Genomic DNA, 19,252 nt, shown 5'->3' on the forward strand with positions numbered 1-19,252 from the left:
TGCCTAATTTTAGCTTGCTGTTATTGAGGTTTAATTCTTTATTTCATTTCTTTCCAGACTCTTTTGGCCAAACGAGAGTAATTGTGCTTTTCATTCTTTAATAGACGTTTTATTTTGAAAGCCTCTACCGGAAACTAAATTCGTTATTGCGTCTGTCTTCACAGTGGTTTCAGTCACATGGTGCTGCCTAACCGAGAGCTGATGGAGCCAGATGAGAAAGGCAGGAGGCGAGCCCCTCCGGTTGCGCGTCAGCATCCCCTCAAATAGGAATCCGCTGCTGTCACTTCTGCTCTACATACGGAGAGACGGACGACTGTAACCCCCAAACAACAATTAAAGGCGAATTTCGTTTGGCATGCAGCTGTTTTTTTTTCCATGTGATGTCAAAGAAGAAGAGTAAGGGGAGGCTGTGAGGAGGCTGGAGCTTTGCAAAGAATGATAGTGAGGATCAAGGCGCGCTGTCCCAGGAGAACTCATCTGAAGAGCTGGCCGTGAGAGACCGGGATGCTCCTCTAACGCACCAGGGGGGCGAGTGAGTAGCTACAATACACCCGATCTCTGTTGGGCTCCACTTTGGTGACATGTTGACAGTTTTGGACAGTTCTGCATGCCTGTCCCTCTTCATCGCCTCTGAATTATGCCCTGCTCGATCCCACCTGTCTGATCAATCATTCATAGGCTTCTTGGTAAAGTGCAGCATAACCGGTTGGTCAGCGATGTGTGAAAGTTGCCATGTTAATTTGGAAATGGTGCACTTTCGCCCCCTCTTGCACACACGCGTAACTTAATGCATGCGCGCATCAAGGTTTCATATCATGCGGTGCATTACCGTGGGTGATTGGGAGGTCGATCATGTTCCTTTAAAGTTTTGATTAGAGTGAACATGTGTTGCACAGTGCGACCGCAGTGTCAGTGTTAGGCTAATTAATGAGGCCTTTGTTAGGGGCTCTTCTATCATAGGCACTCATCACTAATCCGCTGATGGCCCAGAGGGCGTGGGTTGCTGTACGTGATGATAAGAGGAAAGGCACCAGTTCTACTTACATAGCAGGGTTGATTAATTATGGACTCAGAACTGATGAACTCAGTGACAGTTAGGTGCAAAAGAGGAGACACAGACATGTCAAACAGGAACGTTGGCTTTTATTGTTAGATTTTCATAACTGATTAATGACAGTGTGAATCTTTTTTTTTTTTTCAACCTCAAATTCAAATACTCTCTGTTGAGATAACAATATTGGCTTAAATCAAAGCTCTGCCTACCTTGAAATGATGTGAATGCCAAATGAAACACAAAGCAATATTAATCCTCACCGCAGCTATATATCTGATGGAGTCTGCAATGATGTTCTCACCTGTAATAAGCTACGGAGTGAAACGCTCCCTGTGCTGCTAAATGTGTGGGTGTGGGTGCGAGTAGAACTTCCACATCAGGCTCAGTGCATGTAGATGAATGAAATCCACTTACTATGCAGCACGGGTTCCCATCTTCAGTGTGCGCGTGTGCATGTGTGCCTATGTGTGTGTGTATTTCACCTCATTACACTCATTGTGTTGACTTAAGCAGGAGGGTCACCCCTGAGGCCCGTTCTCCTGCCTTATTGAAGAGTGATGCCCTGAATTACACCACACTTGGGCCGATTGCAGAAGCACAGGGGCACATTGGGAGAGGGCGTTTCAGCTTACGACTGTTATTTTATCTGAAGCATCATGTATGAATGTGACGTATATTTCCCAGCACAGATATGTCAGTGCATTACACAATCACCAGTGTGAGGCTGCCCCCCACTCACCACAAGTGTGCTCTGTTGAGAGGTGCTTAACTCTTGGATCTAGTATATTTCAAATTTGCGATAGAGCTCCATCTCTGGTTCGAATCCCGGGCAATTATGTTCACAGTCTGCCTACGCACACTTTGTACAGGAGCTCCTCTATTCGTGGTTGTTCTACAAACTGACAAAAAAAAAAACTCTCTCCCTTTCAGCCTGTGTGCTGCATTTCTCCTGAGGCGTTCTCAATATTCTCCCTGTGTATGTATTAAACATCAAGCATGTCGAACTGCAGGCGCGGGGCCGAGCACTTTAAGGCAGAGTCAGCCTTCTGTGGAGGGTGACAGAACAGTCAGATGGCCCCCACAGGGCAGAGAACAATTCCTGCTGCTGATGCACCCAAGGCGACAGGACTGGAGCGCTCCTTCCTCCTCCCTCCCTCCTCCTTCTCCTTCTCTCCTGTCTCATCCACCCTCCATCCCATCATCCCTTCCCACCTTCATCTCATAGAAATAAACACACTCTCCCAGGATCACTTGCACACCTGCACCAAAGCGTCTTCCCTTTCGTCTCTTACACGTGAATGTGTACACATGTGAAACATATATGCTGTCTTTCATAAACACGTATGCACATGTTTGCCTAAGGAGTAATATTTATGAGTGGTCATAAATCATAACTCCTGTCAAACACATCATCACAATACTTCTCCATATGTAATAGCATGCCTTCTTTGATCATTAACAGTGATTTTGTGTGCTTACATACACTCTCCAACACACGTACACTCAGTGGCCACTTTATTAGGTACACCTGTACAACCTAATGCAATCTAATACAGCTGTTCTGTCTTAAAGTCAACTCTTATGATGTAATGTAATCTTCAGTTTGTGTTGACACTGTCATAGATCTATTCACTAAGTTATGTATTTTAGCAGTGAGGTCATATTTACTGATGGCGTTGTACTGGACCATTATAGATATCTTGTCAATAGGGAGGGCAAACAGAAAGTACAACACCAACTTTAACTATGATCTCAATCAGTGGTATATACTGTATATGTCACGTCAATGTTGACAATAACTGAACATCATAAACTTCGGAAAGGTAGAATTTATGGCAGAAATGTTGCATTGAGGATTGTGCAGGTGTACCTAATAAAATGGTAAAGTGTAAATAGCCTATATTCTCTTATACACACCATCACAGTGCCCTTTACTCATGCAACTATACTCTTAAAGTCATACTCTGCTCTGAACATGTTCAGACTGAAAGGGAAGTGAATTTCAGAGGCGGTGTGATTGGATACAGAGTCAACGGAGAATGCAAGTAGAAGTGAGCAGATGCAGATTATGACTCTAGTTCATAAACATATCGAGACTGGAGGATATAACAGAATATAATAGGAAGAGGTCATGTCTCTTGTATGTGTTGAGGTCAGTCTGAGTCTTGAGTTGAGGCACAAAAAAAAACGTAGGCTCGCTCTGCGCACACATAGTCGATGCGTACGTTGCTAGCTAGCAAATGCACAGACACTACTAAGGGCAAGTAAACAGACACTCCACAATACAGTGGGTGCATTTGATGAATAGAGCAGACTGAGCTGCTAGAGAAAATGACAGCTTGCTGTGTTTGACTGAGTATAGTAGTGTGTGTAAAACAGAATGACAGGAGACGGTATCTACGAGAAAATTACAGTACATGTTACTCAGAATGGCTGTGTGTGAGGGCTTGATTGATGTGTAAATAGTATTGAACTTTCAATTCATGGTTGCCTTCCAGCTCTTAAACCCATGTAGAGGAGAAGGTAAATAACCAAACCAGTCATTGTGCTGGTGATCTTGCTGTTGTTTCAACAGAACTTGATGCATTTGCAGTTTTCTGTAAATGCTCTGTGGCTTAATTTCAATTCTCATTAACATTTCTAGTCATTGCAAAGTGTAGGCACAGACTTTGTTTCTAAGAAGGCTGTAAGCCAATCAGAAACTGAAAATCTGAGTTTGACTGAGTTCTGCCTTCCTGTTCAATGAAACTGCCTTCATTTTCAAATGAACAGCCCCTGCACACATTCAAAGTCATTCTTTTTCAACCACACTTATTCCCTCATAGGTTATCATAGTCATACACTCCATTCTTATCAATCACACACACTCCCATTGTTTATGTACACTTTAATGTCTATCAGACACATTTTCAATCACACACAGCCACGCACACACACACACACATGCACACACCATCATTCCCTCGTATAAACAGACAAACTACCATCTCATACAACCTACCATTCACTTTATCTCGTATACATTATATAGAGAGAGTGTATGATGGTGCCTGTGAGTGAGAATCATAGTGTTTATAAAAGAGGAGAGCAAAGTGGTTCACAGTAATTGAGGGGTTTTGAAAATGTCAGTCATTGTCTGTGGCCTTTGCTTGTTTGTATAAGGTGCGTAAGTCTGCTGCGAGCTTTCCACATCACACACCAAATGGTCCGTGAATCTTCGAGGTGTGTATGCGCACATGCGTGTGGGCATGTCGGCTGTGTGCAGAATAGCTGAGGGATCGGGGGGCCGTAGATTGGCCAGTCAGCCAGACAGATGTGCCCTAGCCTGGACTTGGAGTGCGGGGCCTCAAACTGGCCTGCCACCCAGCATTAGTGCCATGGATCCATGACCAAAGGGCTCAGGGCACCAAAACTCACTGTCTGCATAAAATGCTCTCAATTATTAATGCTGTGCACAGGGCAATAAGAAGCATTGCTGAGACCAAAGAAAGACAGAGAGAGAGAAAGAAAGAAAGAAAGAAAGAAAGAAAGAAAGAAAATGAGAATGAGTCTATAAGATATGACAAGCAGAGAAAAGTGGAATAAAGGAATGGAAGGTATAGTTTAAAAATCGTTTTCTTTTATTCATGTAATCAGTAGTCAACTATAATTCCACATTTAAACAAAAAAGATCACCATAGCAACCAGAGAAGTGACGGTGTATCACATTGGTGCTACCCTCAGTTACTCTTAGAAACATAGAGAGAAAAAAAAGGATTTTTAAATCCATACATTTAAAATACAGTTACAAAGAAACCTCCTCATTAATGGTAGTTTAGTATCCATCATCTCAGTGTGCACTAAATACATTTCAGGCTAGGCACAGTATCGCAGTAGCTTGCCATTAGAGCAGGAGCAGTGTAATTCATAAGTATTGATTCATGTCTCGGCAGCATTACAGCATAATGCCCCTGAACTCGGCGATGTACAAGAACAAACACAATAAATGAAGTAGCAAAGAAAAAGCAGTGATTTACATAGATATGCTGTTAACTCCCCATTATATCTAATGTGATACAATCATAATACATGAACGTGAAATAATATGCTTGTTGTGAACATTGCAGCTCCATTATTATATTGAGACAACGTGCTCCATCCTTTTCTCCCATTTAGCAGCCAGCCATGTGAATGGAGAGAAGACATTTCACCCTACTGAAGCTTTGGGTGCTTTGTTAACATGAAATTTGTTTCAGCAATCGTTTTCAGTCAATGAAAAGCACAGATTTAGATGTCCCGAGAACATTTATCTTTATACTTCCTATCAGCTGGTTTAAGAAAGTCTCAGCAGCAGTTAAGGCTGAGCGAAAAAATTACTTAATATTCCTTCAACTCTCATCTCATATTTAGTATGACAGAGCTGATTTATTAACTTTTTAGTAGAGTTATTCCAATACTGATACTAGTATCGGTAATGCCTCGGCTATTGCCTAACATACTGGATGGAGCATCGGCGAGTCTATGCACCAATCTGATATCTCTTAACTTATTAATAAACTTCATAGTTTGTTTAACACCTGGATAAAACAACTGTTTTTCCTCAAAATGAACTCTTCTTTGCAGCTTCAAAACTGTAGCTTGCACAGGAAGTTGTGCTGTGCAGCCAATGGCAACTACTGTTTTAGATCAGCAAAGAAGAATTGATTTCTGGTAAATATTGTAAGGTTAACTGTTAGCAAAACGTCAGCAGTTTGGACGATATGCAAGTTAACGTAAGAATGAAAAACAACATCTTTGGTGAAGAAAGTCTTAAAAATATGCATTTGTGCATTGCTTCTCTTTTATAATTTATCATGGTCACTGCCACCTATGCCCCTTTCCTTTTAACTTCCAAGCAAATCTACGTGCTACTCAGGATTAAAAGCACGAAGGTTAGGTTGCAGCGAATCCGGTGAAGCTGAGGCAGCAAAAATGTCCAGTGTGGATCCCATATCCAAAAAAGTAAAAGTCCAAAATCACATGGAGATATTTGTGAGTGTACAGCGTCACAGTTTAAAGTAATGTTAAATCAATCATATTTGACCTACCATGACCTTTTCTAGCACTGTGAATACACCGTGCTGTGACCTCAGTGGTTTGATCCACAGTGCGTCAGTGAAACAGGCTTACAGTTGCAGTTGCAGCTGGGTACTCTGTGCACATGCTGAAAAGAGAGAAGACAGCTTTGTTTTTGTATTTTTTCATTCTTAAAGTCTGAGTTTGTCACTTCTTGTGGGTGGAGAAGTGTGTATACCAACAGTTTAATCCGCACAAACAGAGTGAATCATCTGGGTCTCATTAGCATGGACGGGCTGATCTTCTTTATCACACTTCTGCTTTGTGTTTTATGCTCTTAGAGCCACATTCTTTACCATAAAAATTCTGCCCGCTCTTGCTTTATGGGAGGGGTTACATAACCACTTATCGTGCTCTGATTTAGGCTCAGCTTGGTAGCAACAGGTGTGTTTCTTCAAAACGCTACCCAGCATATATCAGATTCCATCAAGATACACAGAGCGACAACACACCAAATCAGCAGCTAACTCTCACAAAGTAAAACTCCTACAGTCTATAGCAAACACAGCTGCAGTTAGTGACGCCTGTTGCATCATCAGATGGAGATAATCATCATGTGCCGCAGTCAAATTATAATATGAAAACTTGTGAATATCTCAGCAAGAATTAACACAAAAAGAATAAAAGTTACTTTCTACTTCTAGTCGATTTACTGATAAAAGTGCTAATGCAGTTCAGTCTTCCCAATCAGTGTATTTTGTGTTTTTGCGTTGTGATGAATTGGTTATCAAACCAGTGATATCAGTGACTCAGCAGAGCAGGTGAGGCACACGGTACATTACCGGATTTAGCGTATCTGCACATGTTTGTACAAGTGTATATGTGTGTTTCTACACGTTCCTAAACCATCTGTCTGTATTTGCACATGTACAGTGTGCATTTATGTGTATGGTTTGCTCTTACTGGCAGCACAGTGATGACATTAACATAAATATGAGCTGTGTCACTCTATCGTTAATGTCTCTTCCTGTTTGAGAGCGCAGGCAGACAGTGTAACCACAGCGTGCACTGCTGGGCGAGTTCACCTTTGCAACAGTAGCTGTTTATTGATTCCTCTGACAGTCACACAGGTGTTGGAGATGGACGATCAGCCTCTGCACTCAAAGGGAGGCGAGGACAGCGGGGCATTCATGCTGACTGCTGTGTTTATTTATTCATTAACAGGCGGCTCGCTCCTCGGCTCTGCCTCAGAGGACCGTTTTCACCTGTGTCACCTCCTGAGGTTTGAGATAGCGGCACATTTGGTATCAGATCTTTCTTGGGTGTGCAGGATCACACAAATGCACCGCGCGCACACACACACACACACACACACACACACACACACACACACACATACTCAGTAGCATCCACCTCATCCCGGTGCCTACCATGAATGAGTGAGACTGTAGGGACAGTGGAAGCTGAAGGAAGAATGAGGGGTGGAGTCGAGGGCTCTGGGGACCAAGGCAAGGCAGATCCTATATTGATTGGTTCAGTAAGAGAATCCTCAGGCTTTTAGTGGTGTTGCTTAATAAAGGTGGCTTGTGGAAACAGAGATCACATCAGCTGAACTCCAGAGGCTGCCTTCGGCTTTGAAGAATAGTTCACATAAGCAGGAGAGGACTGAGCCATTTAGATTTTGTTTTTGTCGGAACTCAGCAACTTTCAAATTTGGAAATATGTCTTCACATGAAGACTGGTCTTGACATTTCCTCTGCGGGGTCAGTTATGCTGTCAAGGTTCTCAAAAGGTGAAAAGGCATAAACTTTTGTCACCTGTTGAGCACAGATGGTGAGCACATTGTCGTCACAGGTGTGTGATCTCCCCATGTCGAAACCTAAGCAGCCAAATCTATGTGTGTATCTATCACACAGTACGTAGCAGGATCATACAAAGTGAATCTCCACATCTCGCGCTGGGCGTGTGTGCGCTTATCGCAGCGTGGATGTTGTGGTTTATGCATTGACAGTCTTTTTTTTTTTGCAGCACACACGCACGCACACACCCTATCTGTCTATCTTGGTGTTAAGTCAAGAGCCTGGCTTCAGAGAAACACTGAGCTATTTTAGGAGGCAGCAGATTGTGTTAAGCGAGGAAGTGAACTGACACAACTGGGGTTGAGATTTCTTGGTGACTGAAAACCTTGAAAATATCTTTATTTAGTACTTTGCTCCCCCGACACCTTGCAGATTGCACCTTGCTTCTATCAGATAATGGATAGCTATGGAGGCAAGCAGCACATCAAAGCCTGAAGATACACAACCACGTTGCTGTTAATTATTCTTTTATTTTTTATTGTAAAATGACATTTTTAATCAGGAGGACTGTTATCTCTGTAGCCAGCACGTTTGAATTATTGTGTAACGGACTCAAAAAAATATATATTTTTGTCAGCATTTGACATTGTAATCCATAGATTATTAAATTTGAAGACTATTACCAACTAATATAACTTTGAAGAATGTGGAATGTATGATACTTTGAGTGTGTGTATCTTATCGAGAGAAGGGCTGGGGCTATTTTGGGATGTTTTTGATGATTTAATTTTATTATTTATGTATTCACCTCCACATGAAAGAGAGCTGAGGTCCCAAGTGGTCTCTCTTTTTCTCTCTCACACACTTTCTCTCTCTCTTTCATGCAAACACACACACACACAAATCCATATTTATATAGCCATTCGCTACCATTTTTGTAAAAACCCACCATTACTTTCAGCACTTTCGTATAATATTTTATGTTCTATTATATTTTGTATGATTTATACACTTCCACCCTTCCTCTGTCAGAATTGATGTGAAGTCCCAGTGTAATCTGATACGTGTGTGTGTGTGTGTGTGTGTGTGTGTGTGTGTGTGTGTGTGTGTGTGCGTGCGTGCGTGTGTGCGCAGTTCATTGTGTTTGCATGTGCTTGCTCTTGTTTAATGAAAGCACCTGCTGTGTTTGCCCCTTTCATTCACCCATCTGATCGATAGCAAGCTGGGTCTGTCAGCGTGGTCGCTGTCATGGAATCTCTTCTAACCCCATTAACCGAACTGTGCACTAACCCAATTAGCAGAGCCCCTGCACTATATTAACCTGATTCACGCTGTCACACGCATACATCTCATTGGCATCAAATGTGCAAGGCCAGCAGGTCAAACACCAAGTGAAATCACTACTGATATCATTTGCTTCCTCCATACTGAGCAGCACTGCCTGTGAAATATTAATGTGATGTGATTCTTGTTCCTTCTCTGTTTTCCTCACTGATATCAAAGCACTGATGAGAAAATTCACATCACAGTTATAATCAGACATGCTTAGAACAGCTAACTGCACAGATTATGACTTTAATGAAAAACTGGAACGTCCTCTGGTGATCCCAGGTAACTTTATGTGTTGTCAGATAAGGCCAAGTAGCTAATAGCAATGCAACGACTGCAATTATTAGTCAAATAATCAATTTCAACTGAAAATCAACCGGCAACTATTTTGATATTTGGATAATAATCTTTGTAATTTTTTTCCAAGCAAGAAAACATTTGCTGGTTCTAGCTTCTCAGATGTGAAGCTTTGGTGCTTTTCATTTTGTCGTACATGAAAGTAAACTGAATATATCTTGGACAGAACATTTGAAGATGTAAGCTTGGGCTGTGGGGAATTATAATGGGCATTTTTCTGACTTTTTTTTCACACAAAATGTTTAATAAAAAGAATTAGCAGATAAATTGATGAAAATAATTGTTAGTAGCAGCGCCCTCCTTGAGTTTAATGCAAGATCATTTATTTGAACAGATACTGGTATTAGCCTGAGGCAGAATTGTTTAGAATCTTTTTCAGCTAGAATCCTTTTTTGTCTGGTGCAGATTGTGTTGAAGCCTGTCTTTTAGTTGAATAAGCCATTGATAGCGCTAAAAACTTTACCCGCTACTCAGTCTTTGCTGTTGATTTGAATGAGTTAACTTTCAAAGATGGCAAAAAAGAAAACATCTAACAAAAGCCAAAAACTGCAGTCCCTTGAATAGCCACTTGAGGCTGGCTCCAAAAGTCGATCCCCATAGACTCCCATGTTAAAACGTCCAAATTTTACAGCAGAAATAAACATGGTTACGGCCTGGTACAGAAAACCGTTTTGGTCTGTATAGCTAATGTCCTCCTCCATGAAAACTGTGCGGGGGAGTGAATGTTTATATAATTCACTTATTAAGGCTTAAAGTTATGCATAATTGAGGGTGAGACGCTTTGAGTGACAGGCGGGAGAGTGTATGCTTGCCACAAACGTGGATGCACCGAAGCCTCGGTTCCACACACGCCCCACCTCTTTGCTCATTTTTGGATTAGCCGGGAGTTCGGCGCAGTCAGGCACTGTCAAGATGGCGACGGCTGAGCAGCCCGCTCTGAGCTTCAAAACCATTCTTCAGAAACATATGGGTGACGTCATGGACGCTTCATTCATCTTTATAGACGGTCTATAGTTTGAACAATTTTCAACAGGTCGGTGGTTCAATCCCCGGCTCCTCCGGGCCGTATGACGAAGTATTCTTGGGCCATCAGTGTATGAATGTGAGTGAATGGGTGGATGTAGAAAGTATTGGAAAGCACTCTGAGTGGTTAGTAAGACTAGAAAATGCGCTATATAAGTGCAAGTCCATTTACCATTATACAGCAGCAGAGAGAGAACAGTGAGACTGAATGAACTGGCATCACACACTGTAGACGGGGAATCCAACTACGGTAACTATGCTATTCTTAACATGTAACATCACTCAGCCAGGTTAATGATATAAGATAATGAATGAAAGTTATGAGGTTCGGCTTTAGACACCACATATCATTTTCAGTGTAGCAGCACACATTTCAGCTGGATCATATTAGTCATCTGTGACTTTTCTACAGTGTCAGAGGCTGTGAGTAGTGTAATGGATGAGCAGGAGTAGTAACTTGGCAGCAGCTTTGCTAGAGTGGAGGTGTAAGGTAGGTGGCCTTGGATAAGAAGTGTAAAGAAAGGCAGCATGACTCACCTAGAGAGGAGCCTGCATACTCCATTGAGAAGCAACCCACAGAGCTCTCTCTCCTGTCTCCTCTCCATCTGCGTTGTAGGATAGTCAGAGAGTGGAAGAGGGAGAGCGATGGCAAACACGCATGTAGGTTAACATTTCAGAATCCACCTGGGGTAATGGTTTTTCCATAAGCCGCCATTGTTGAGGCTGACCTGGCTTTTAAGACTGAATCAAATCGATGGCTTCTCCGTCTGAGGCGGGGAGGAGCAGGGCAGCCTCTCTCTGTCTGCGCGGCCACGATAACACTGCTCAATGGGTACCAACCACCTTTCAAATGGAAATGGAATATCCAGTGAACATTAGACACAGTCATCTGGATAGTGCTTAGTACTGGGCAGTGAATGGGAGATGGTAGCATGACGGTTGAAGGGTGTGCCGCGCTCTGGCTTTGTTGTATCAGAGCTTAGCTCTTACAGAGCGTTTGAGGTTCATGTTGTGCTTTCTTCAGTGTTGCATATTGAGGCTTGTAAGATTGGATGCAAGCTTGCAAGTGCAGAGAGTGACTCACCCAAAACCATGGGGGCGTCTATTACAGACGGTATGCTAACTTACAGTATACACCGTGCCAGTTCGTTCTTCCTGCCCCCCCCCCATCTCTCTCCAGGTCTCCTCTTCCTACCTCTCTCTCTATCCCTCATTAGCTTGCTTGCAAACACACATGCACACCCAGAGAAGCTCAGGCTAAGGGGGCGGATTCATAAATTGCTGACATAGAAAGTGAATGCTATGATCAGATTGAGTACTGACTCAATCCCGCGAAACCCCCAGGGAATGGTTTAAAATAAATCACTCATAGAGTCTGCCTGCCCTAAAGATTAAAGTGGAGGGAAGTGTGTGTGATTTCATGTGTGTGTGTATGTGATCTGTCAAAATGACACAGCTAAGTTTGTCTGTGCATGCTGGGCCTTGTGTTTCTGAGAATTTACTGCATGTACATACTGTCTGTGTGTCTGCGGGAGAGTTGCCGACTGTAAAGCTGATGAAAAGAGCCATTGGGCGGGTGTGGTGTGGTAAATGGTTGCATGGAAGTGTCGACATGTGTAACTGCTCCAATTGGCTCTCCAGAGTCGTCCTCGGGGAAATAAGGGGCAGCAGCACAAGCAGACATAGACTGCCACCGACAAAGAGTTATGTGCATGTTGTCACTTCTTTTAAGTCAAAGATCGGTGGAAAAGCAGCGAATGTGCAAAATGTGCAGAGGTGCAGGAAAATTCTTAAGCATACATTTGATGTGTTGTGCAATTGCGTGTGTGTTCGTATGCATGTGCCTCGGTATGCGCATGTAATTAGGTTTAAATTTGTATCACAGCAAATAATTTGTGTGTTAAGATTGGTCTTTGTTTACATGTGCATGTGTGTACAGAATGTCTGTGTCTACAGGCTATGTGCGTGCAGTGTGTTTGTTCAGGACTTCCTAGGACTCCATATGGTGTCAGGGGTGATAAATATGCTCTAGGGGCAGCACTCAGCAGCTGTTTGTGGACTCGCGGCAGCACACACTGAGTCATGGCCTTTATAATCTACTGTGTAAAGGTCTGTGGCTAAGTGGGCTTCTACCTATAAACATAACATGAACCGTACAATGCGCCCAGCGGGTTGCTGGTGTGAATCCAACCACGTCATCACCTTATTCATATGTAATGCCTCTTGTGTCTCCTGTTCTTTATATCTTGTCTCCTGCACTTTGATTTGTGAGGGGAGGGAAATAACAAGTACATTGTATCAACAACAGACTCAAAATCTTGTGTATTAGTTTCCGACCACATGAGCAAGACTACACAAGTTGCTTAAAATGCCCTCTTGTGCAGAAAGGTTGAATGCCACGGTAGCTGAGTTTCAGTTTTGCTGGTAATTCAAAAAGTCTTTTGCTTTGTAACCGTTTATTGAGGTAGAGAGGATCGGAAGGTGCACAGTTGGCTTAGAGAGAAGATAAGGGAACTAATTCCTTCCCTCTTCTCCCTCTGCTCTTTGATCCTCACCCCCCGCTTCCTATCTCTTTGATTGCCATGTTTATGACAGCTCCTTTTCCTTTTTCTCCTCTTGCCTCTTTCCTCTCCTACTGTGTGGTGTGGCATGTCAGCAGTTCATCTTCTGTTGGAGGTCTTCCCGCACACGCACGTGCGCGCTCAGACGCAGACACAGACATGCACACGTGGACGACGCACTCTGAGCAAGACACACCCTCCCCCTTCCTTACAGAGGTAAAGTGAGTGCACCAGCATCCGCAATGAATAATTGAGTTATCTGGCTCCGCGCAGAAATAGCAATCTCCCCACACAAGTGTGAAAACATCACTCGCCACCGGAGACCTGGGAAATGGCGCTGCCATGTGGGTCTACACGTGTATATGTGTGTTTCAGTTTGCATTCATACTTGTCTGAGTTTTTTGTTTTCTGAACATCTTAGATGGAAAGTCATCAGATGTTGCACTGAGTTTGTGACAATTAGGGATCTAAACTGAAAACTAAACAAGGCTATGATGCAAAAATACCATTAGAAACAGAAAAATCTAAGAATTAAAAATAAGGAGTCACAAACCTGAACCCCCCCCCCACACACACACGTCGACCTGTCGCATCTTTTTTTTTTCTCGTTGAGTTGAGTTGTGATTGTGATCCCTGTGGGCTGCCATAAATGATTTGAGGGAGCATGTGACTCTGGGATGCTTTTGAGTCTGTCATGAGCAAAAGAAATATATTGGTTTTTGATTACAAAACACACAGCCTGAAGCTCAGAGAGTGTGTCTCGTATATATTGAGTTAGTTTATGAGGTACAGCTGTACAATCCAACACAGCAGACCTGCAATAAATCCTACCTTTGGGAAACTTCTAATGTATTTTTTGACATAGTGTTAAAGTAGTGTTGATTCAACACTGTTGTAATTTTTGTGGCCATAGTTAGCGGGGGTGTTTTTTTTGCCCACCTCCGTTTGCATAAAATGTGATTATACAGGGAATCAGTTCGGTCACTAATGGTTCAGTGTGTTAAGGTGGAAAATGAAACATTTTTTCTACAAAGATGTAGTGTATCTTTAATATTACAAACACTAAAGTAAATTGTCAATGCTACATAAAAAGTGAGACCTAATTTTACAACCCTATGTCACCGTGGTGATACCCCCTCGGGAGATTAAAGTAGCTGTTTAAACCCTCATAATTAGTGGCATTGGTAGAGCTTTAGCATTCTCGGTAAAGACCGATCTGATGTAAATCAGCTACGAGGTCTGCTATATACTCTCCATGTGGGCGACTCCCAGGAGCCCTCTGAAGCCGTCTGAATGGTGACACAACAAAGCTGAGGGAGCAGAATCACAGCAAACTGACAAATAAGGCCAAATCTGACAGGCGAATCCTCAGAGCAGCTCCACAGTTTGACAGATCCTTCAGCAGAGGAGCGCGAGCCAACGCCCTTCACAGCAGCATCATTCATTAATGCTATTTCATAACACTACAGTAGAAATCATCGCACGGTAGCGAGGCTGCGTGAAATAATGAACCCGGCATCACATGTCAGAAATGATACAGACAGATATTCTTGTACAGTATTAGTGTAAAGTGAGGTTAGTGGGTGTGCAAAGCCAAAGGTAGCCTGTTAGTCCTCTATGTATAGTGCAGTAACGTGGGCTTGTGGGCAGACGCAACCAGCTGTTAGGTCTAAAAGCTCTGAGCGCCGTTATGGGGAGACAGCGGCAGATTAAACGGCAATCCTACTGATCCAGCCCACACACTCACCATCCCCGCTCCCCCTCCCCCTCACACACGCACACACACATACATCCATCATAGTGAAGAGGTGCTGCTATGAGTGACCACTTTATCTTCTGCTAGGCTGTGATGTTAAAGAGATCTGGTCTGTGCGTGTGACAGCCTGCCGCCATAATAGGTAACAAACCTGGGGAAGCGGGCGAGGATGAGACGACGGGCTGAATGTGTGGGGTTAAATCTGTGGCAGGCCGTCCCAGGATGGACGGCTTCAACAGCTGCCAGCGTGGACGTGTTTGACTGGGAGGGATGCTGGGATGATACTGACATTATCAAGACACTTGAGATAGTAAGAGATGATGGTAGAGCGCGCTATGAACAAAAACGTCAGTTCCCGGGCATCATCATGCAGTTATGAAAGTGTTCGCCTCTGTTTGACAGCGAGCTTGCACTGGCATTTATGCTGCAGCGTGTGTGACTGAGATTTAGCAACAGTGTGCAGTTCGGTTTCAGGCTAAACAAAGTGAGCCTCAGGCCTGAGGTCTTTGCTCCCTCTGTGTTTTCAACAGGGTTAAGAGTCTTTAGCGTGGAAATCGTCATTAATCTGCTCTGCGCAGACAAGTAAGGCAGTGCTGGGAATATCAAAACATGTAGGGAGAAGTGTCCCTGGCTCATTTGAAATCCTGTTTGGATGTTTCACTACATTGCAGCGGAGAGATTGAGCCGTTCCTGCTCCCGCTTTTCTGCGTCTGTCTCACTCATTCTTTTGTTCTGGTGTTTTCCTCTCTCTTCTCTCTTTTTCTGTCTTTCTCTTTTTCTGACGTTCTTGCTGTGACTTCTTTCTCTCTAGTCTGCCTGTCTCTCTCTCTCTCTCTCTCTCTCTCTCTCTCTCTTTCCCTCGCTTCTCCTGTTTTCGGTGCTAGCAGGGGGATTGGGAGGGTTCCTCCAAATTGGCACACAGATGAATAATGCATCTAAAGCAAAAGCAGAGAGCTGGGGTTGGATATATCTGTCTGTCAGACTCTTTCTCTGTATTACAGTTATGTAGGGAGTTAGGCTGATACTTCAGAGGACAAAAAAATATGTTTGTCGCTCTTTACCCGGATTCCCATTTACTTTTCCTTCTGTCATTAACTCTTTTATTGTCAGTAAACGTGTGGGTATCATGCAACTTTCACACTCATACATGCTGTGAAAAATTCTCGCATTTTTGAAGTTTTTCGACAAGGCTGCTAGTTGTTTGTGCTACAACACACATACATAATGCATGTGTGAGATTTTGATTTCATTTGATTCTCTGTCGCCGTATGCACAAGTTTGTGTGTGTGTGTGTGTGTGTGTGTGTGTGTATGCGCATTTCTTGCTATTTCCAAATTGCAGTGTTAAAAACCAAACTGCACTAGTGAGCATAAGCTCACAGTAGCACCATCATTAAAGTAATGAGTAGGAAGTTAGCACTGAAGTCAGCCATAAACATGGAGATAGAGAGAGAGAGAGAGAGAGAGCAGGAAAGAGGGAGAGAAAGATCCTCAATCCCATAAGGGTAAATCTTAAATCCTGAATGTTGCTTCTGACTCATTCTGGTTAATTAAGTCGAGTCAAGTGAGAGGAAAATGGGGTCTTGCCTTGCCTGAGTCTGTGGGATCAGCACTATACTGAATTTGCAGCTTATGAAGTCTCTCACTGGAACTGTCCTTTGTGCACTCAGAAAGCCGAGATAGAACAAACTGTATTCAGTCTATTTCTCCTATTTTTATTAGCTTGACCCGTGCAGCCTCTTTACACACATTTCCCCGCAGGTTGGAAATTTACATACACACCAAGCGTAAATGCTCCCATTCAGCATCGGGTTTCAGGGTACGGATGCTAACAGAGTTTTATTTATCACACTTTATCATTTAGCTCCCATTTGTGGTAGATGTTATTTGCACATCCTGCACTCAGCAGTTAAAACACACATACACGCACACACACACGCACACACACACACACACATACACACACATACATCCACCCCGAAACTCTGAGAAACAAAGAAGTCTGTTGAGCAACCTTTGGGATTTTCTTTGTTGTTTTATGGTGGAAAGATTTCGCCATGCGACACAGGATGAGGCAAACGAGTGAAATGTCAAAATCCTGTGTAACTCTAAAAATAAAACAGCACAAGGGTTGCCATTTGAGGACATCATAGGCACACGATCGGGTGTGGAACAGATAAAACAAACAGTTCTTTATACCCAACAGCAACTAGAGTGGAGCTGCCAACTGTCCTCTGCTGAGAATAGAAGAGGGGGGATTTTACAAATATTTATGTATTTAACATTTTTAACCAAGTCCCCTCAAGATTAGTTTTTTTCCCACCCATCGTCATGACAGATGTAGTCAGTGGCAGCCGAACAGCGAGGGTCTTTACATCAGCAAAAATAGCATCACAATCGCATAGCAGGTCCAAGTGCAGTCATATTCAATATACAGCACATCATTTATTTATATATACATTATTACATAATACTTTTTAATGAGGTCACACAGATCAAATGTATAAAAAAGCCTTAATTGAGTCCTTCTTTGATACATGATGATAAGAAAACGAAAAGATATGTGACAGATATTTATTCTTTAAAGGATAAGGGTGGCATCATTCTGTACTTTTCTTAAAGGAGCTCTTTGTAAGTTTTGCTATTGCTACATCACCAACGTTAGCATTAACAGCCGTCTACTTACCAGTCTTTCCAAGAACGTTTGCGTTTGCAATACAAGAGGTTATAATACATCGCCTGAACAGCACTACTTCAGGGCACACTGGACGCTACAGTGACTCCTTATCAGAGAGGGATGAGACAGTCTGGCTGGACTGGGGCTAGCTGATTTGCATGTTAACTTCAGTAAAAGACAAAAAAAAAAAAGATGGAAATGGGAGCAAAACAAAAAGGTTGCTTTCCACTTCCGGAGACAGCTCTCAGCAAGGAAAGGAATAATGTTTGATACTGAACTTGCGATGTTTCCTCTGGACTGGTAAATAAACAGCTGTTTAAAAAAAAAAAACTCTCTTAATGTGTGCAAATTTCACGAACAGAACCAACTATACCTAACTGTGTCCCCATGCTGTCTGTGGCACTCAGCCCATTTATCCCCAATAAAAAGGCTCAGTAATTTCCTTAAAAACAACCAAGCACTGTACTCAAACAGGAGATAATAGCTAATTTGCTGTAGACTATTTCCAACCTAAGATTGATAAACATTATTCTCTCTAGTGAGTTTTTAATGCAGCAGGACGGTGTATGTGGGATCAGCTCAAAAATAAACTGCAGTAAGGACCATGTCGTCCAGTGCAACAGTTGGTCAGATTCTGAATAATATTAGAGGTCTACGGCAAAGAGGAAGATGCTTTACCAGACTATAATCTTTTCATGGGATTTGTTGTCAATAAAAAAAAAAAAATCCAGAGTATAAGCAGCCTTATCCTTTAAAATTGTATGTATGATATAGCAAAAAAAGCCATGATCACATTTAAAAAATCTTATTTAGAGATAACCCTACACTTGTCACTTAATACCCTCACTCATTAGGCAAAGGATGTTGCCAAAAGCTTTGAGCAGACTCCAAATCATATTTGTTCTTGCTTACGAGATTAGAATGTTAGTCTGGGACAAATAGCTGAGCAGGTTATGTTCACTTGATCTGTTATGTGACCGCTTGTAACAGGTCACTTTGGGATAGGCACTAAATTGCAAACTGAATTTCCAAGTGCCGGTGCAAGGTCTTAGTCCTCAGTGGGTGTGTGTGTTTGTGTGTGTGAGGCTTAGAGATAGGCATTGCAGCTGATGGCAAAAAAGTCAGAGGGTTAAGCTGTAACCTCCCCACCCACGCTGCCTCCCACTGTCTCTCTGCCTCTCTCACTCACCCTTTTTTTCTTCCGTCGCCCCATCACTCCATGTTGTTATGCACAGCGAAGCGGTGTCCCGCGGGGCCGGAGATTGCTATGGACATGATGTGATTTCTCGTCTGCTCTCAGCTGTAATGCGCTGTAGTCCAGGCCTCTGATGAACTTGCCTCGCAATGTTTGGAAGACATGTTGTCCTCTACACTCCCCTCTGTCTGCCTTTCTGTTATCGCCATTTATTGCTCTCCCTCACAAATCATGTGTTTGCATCAATGAGCAATCACCAAATAGCGTGATAGATTGATGTTGGAGGTGGAGCATATAAAGGGCAGGCTGCTTTACAGGTTGATATCAGTTACAGGTTGGGTGCTGAAGAGGTGATGTGGTTAGCCTGTAACTGATGTCTTGTTGTTGTTTAAGGCTTGTAAAGTGGGATGTGTTTAGTTAATTGAATTCATTTATTTGAGTACGCCCTCATTCACACACAGGCCCAAA

General features: G+C 42.8%; 1 protein-coding gene across 2 annotated transcripts in view; it reads left to right on the forward strand.

The window, feature by feature from the left end:
• Nucleotides 1-219: 219 nt before the first annotated feature.
• The window catches only part of LOC111651784 (uncharacterized), a 39,553-nt gene continuing 20,520 nt past the window's right edge, over nucleotides 220-19,252 (forward strand). For both annotated transcript variants that reach the window (XM_087172800.1, XM_087172801.1), the window contains exon 1: nucleotides 220-532. The gene's annotated coding sequence lies outside the window, so the exon portion shown is untranslated. The remainder of the gene's footprint in view (nucleotides 533-19,252) is intronic.

This window comes from Seriola lalandi, unplaced genomic scaffold, assembly GCF_002814215.2.
Source record: "Seriola lalandi dorsalis isolate HSWRI2012SDOR001 ecotype SW California unplaced genomic scaffold, Sedor1 jcf7180002053772, whole genome shotgun sequence".
In the NCBI taxonomy this organism is placed as follows: domain Eukaryota; kingdom Metazoa; phylum Chordata; class Actinopteri; order Carangiformes; family Carangidae; genus Seriola; species Seriola lalandi.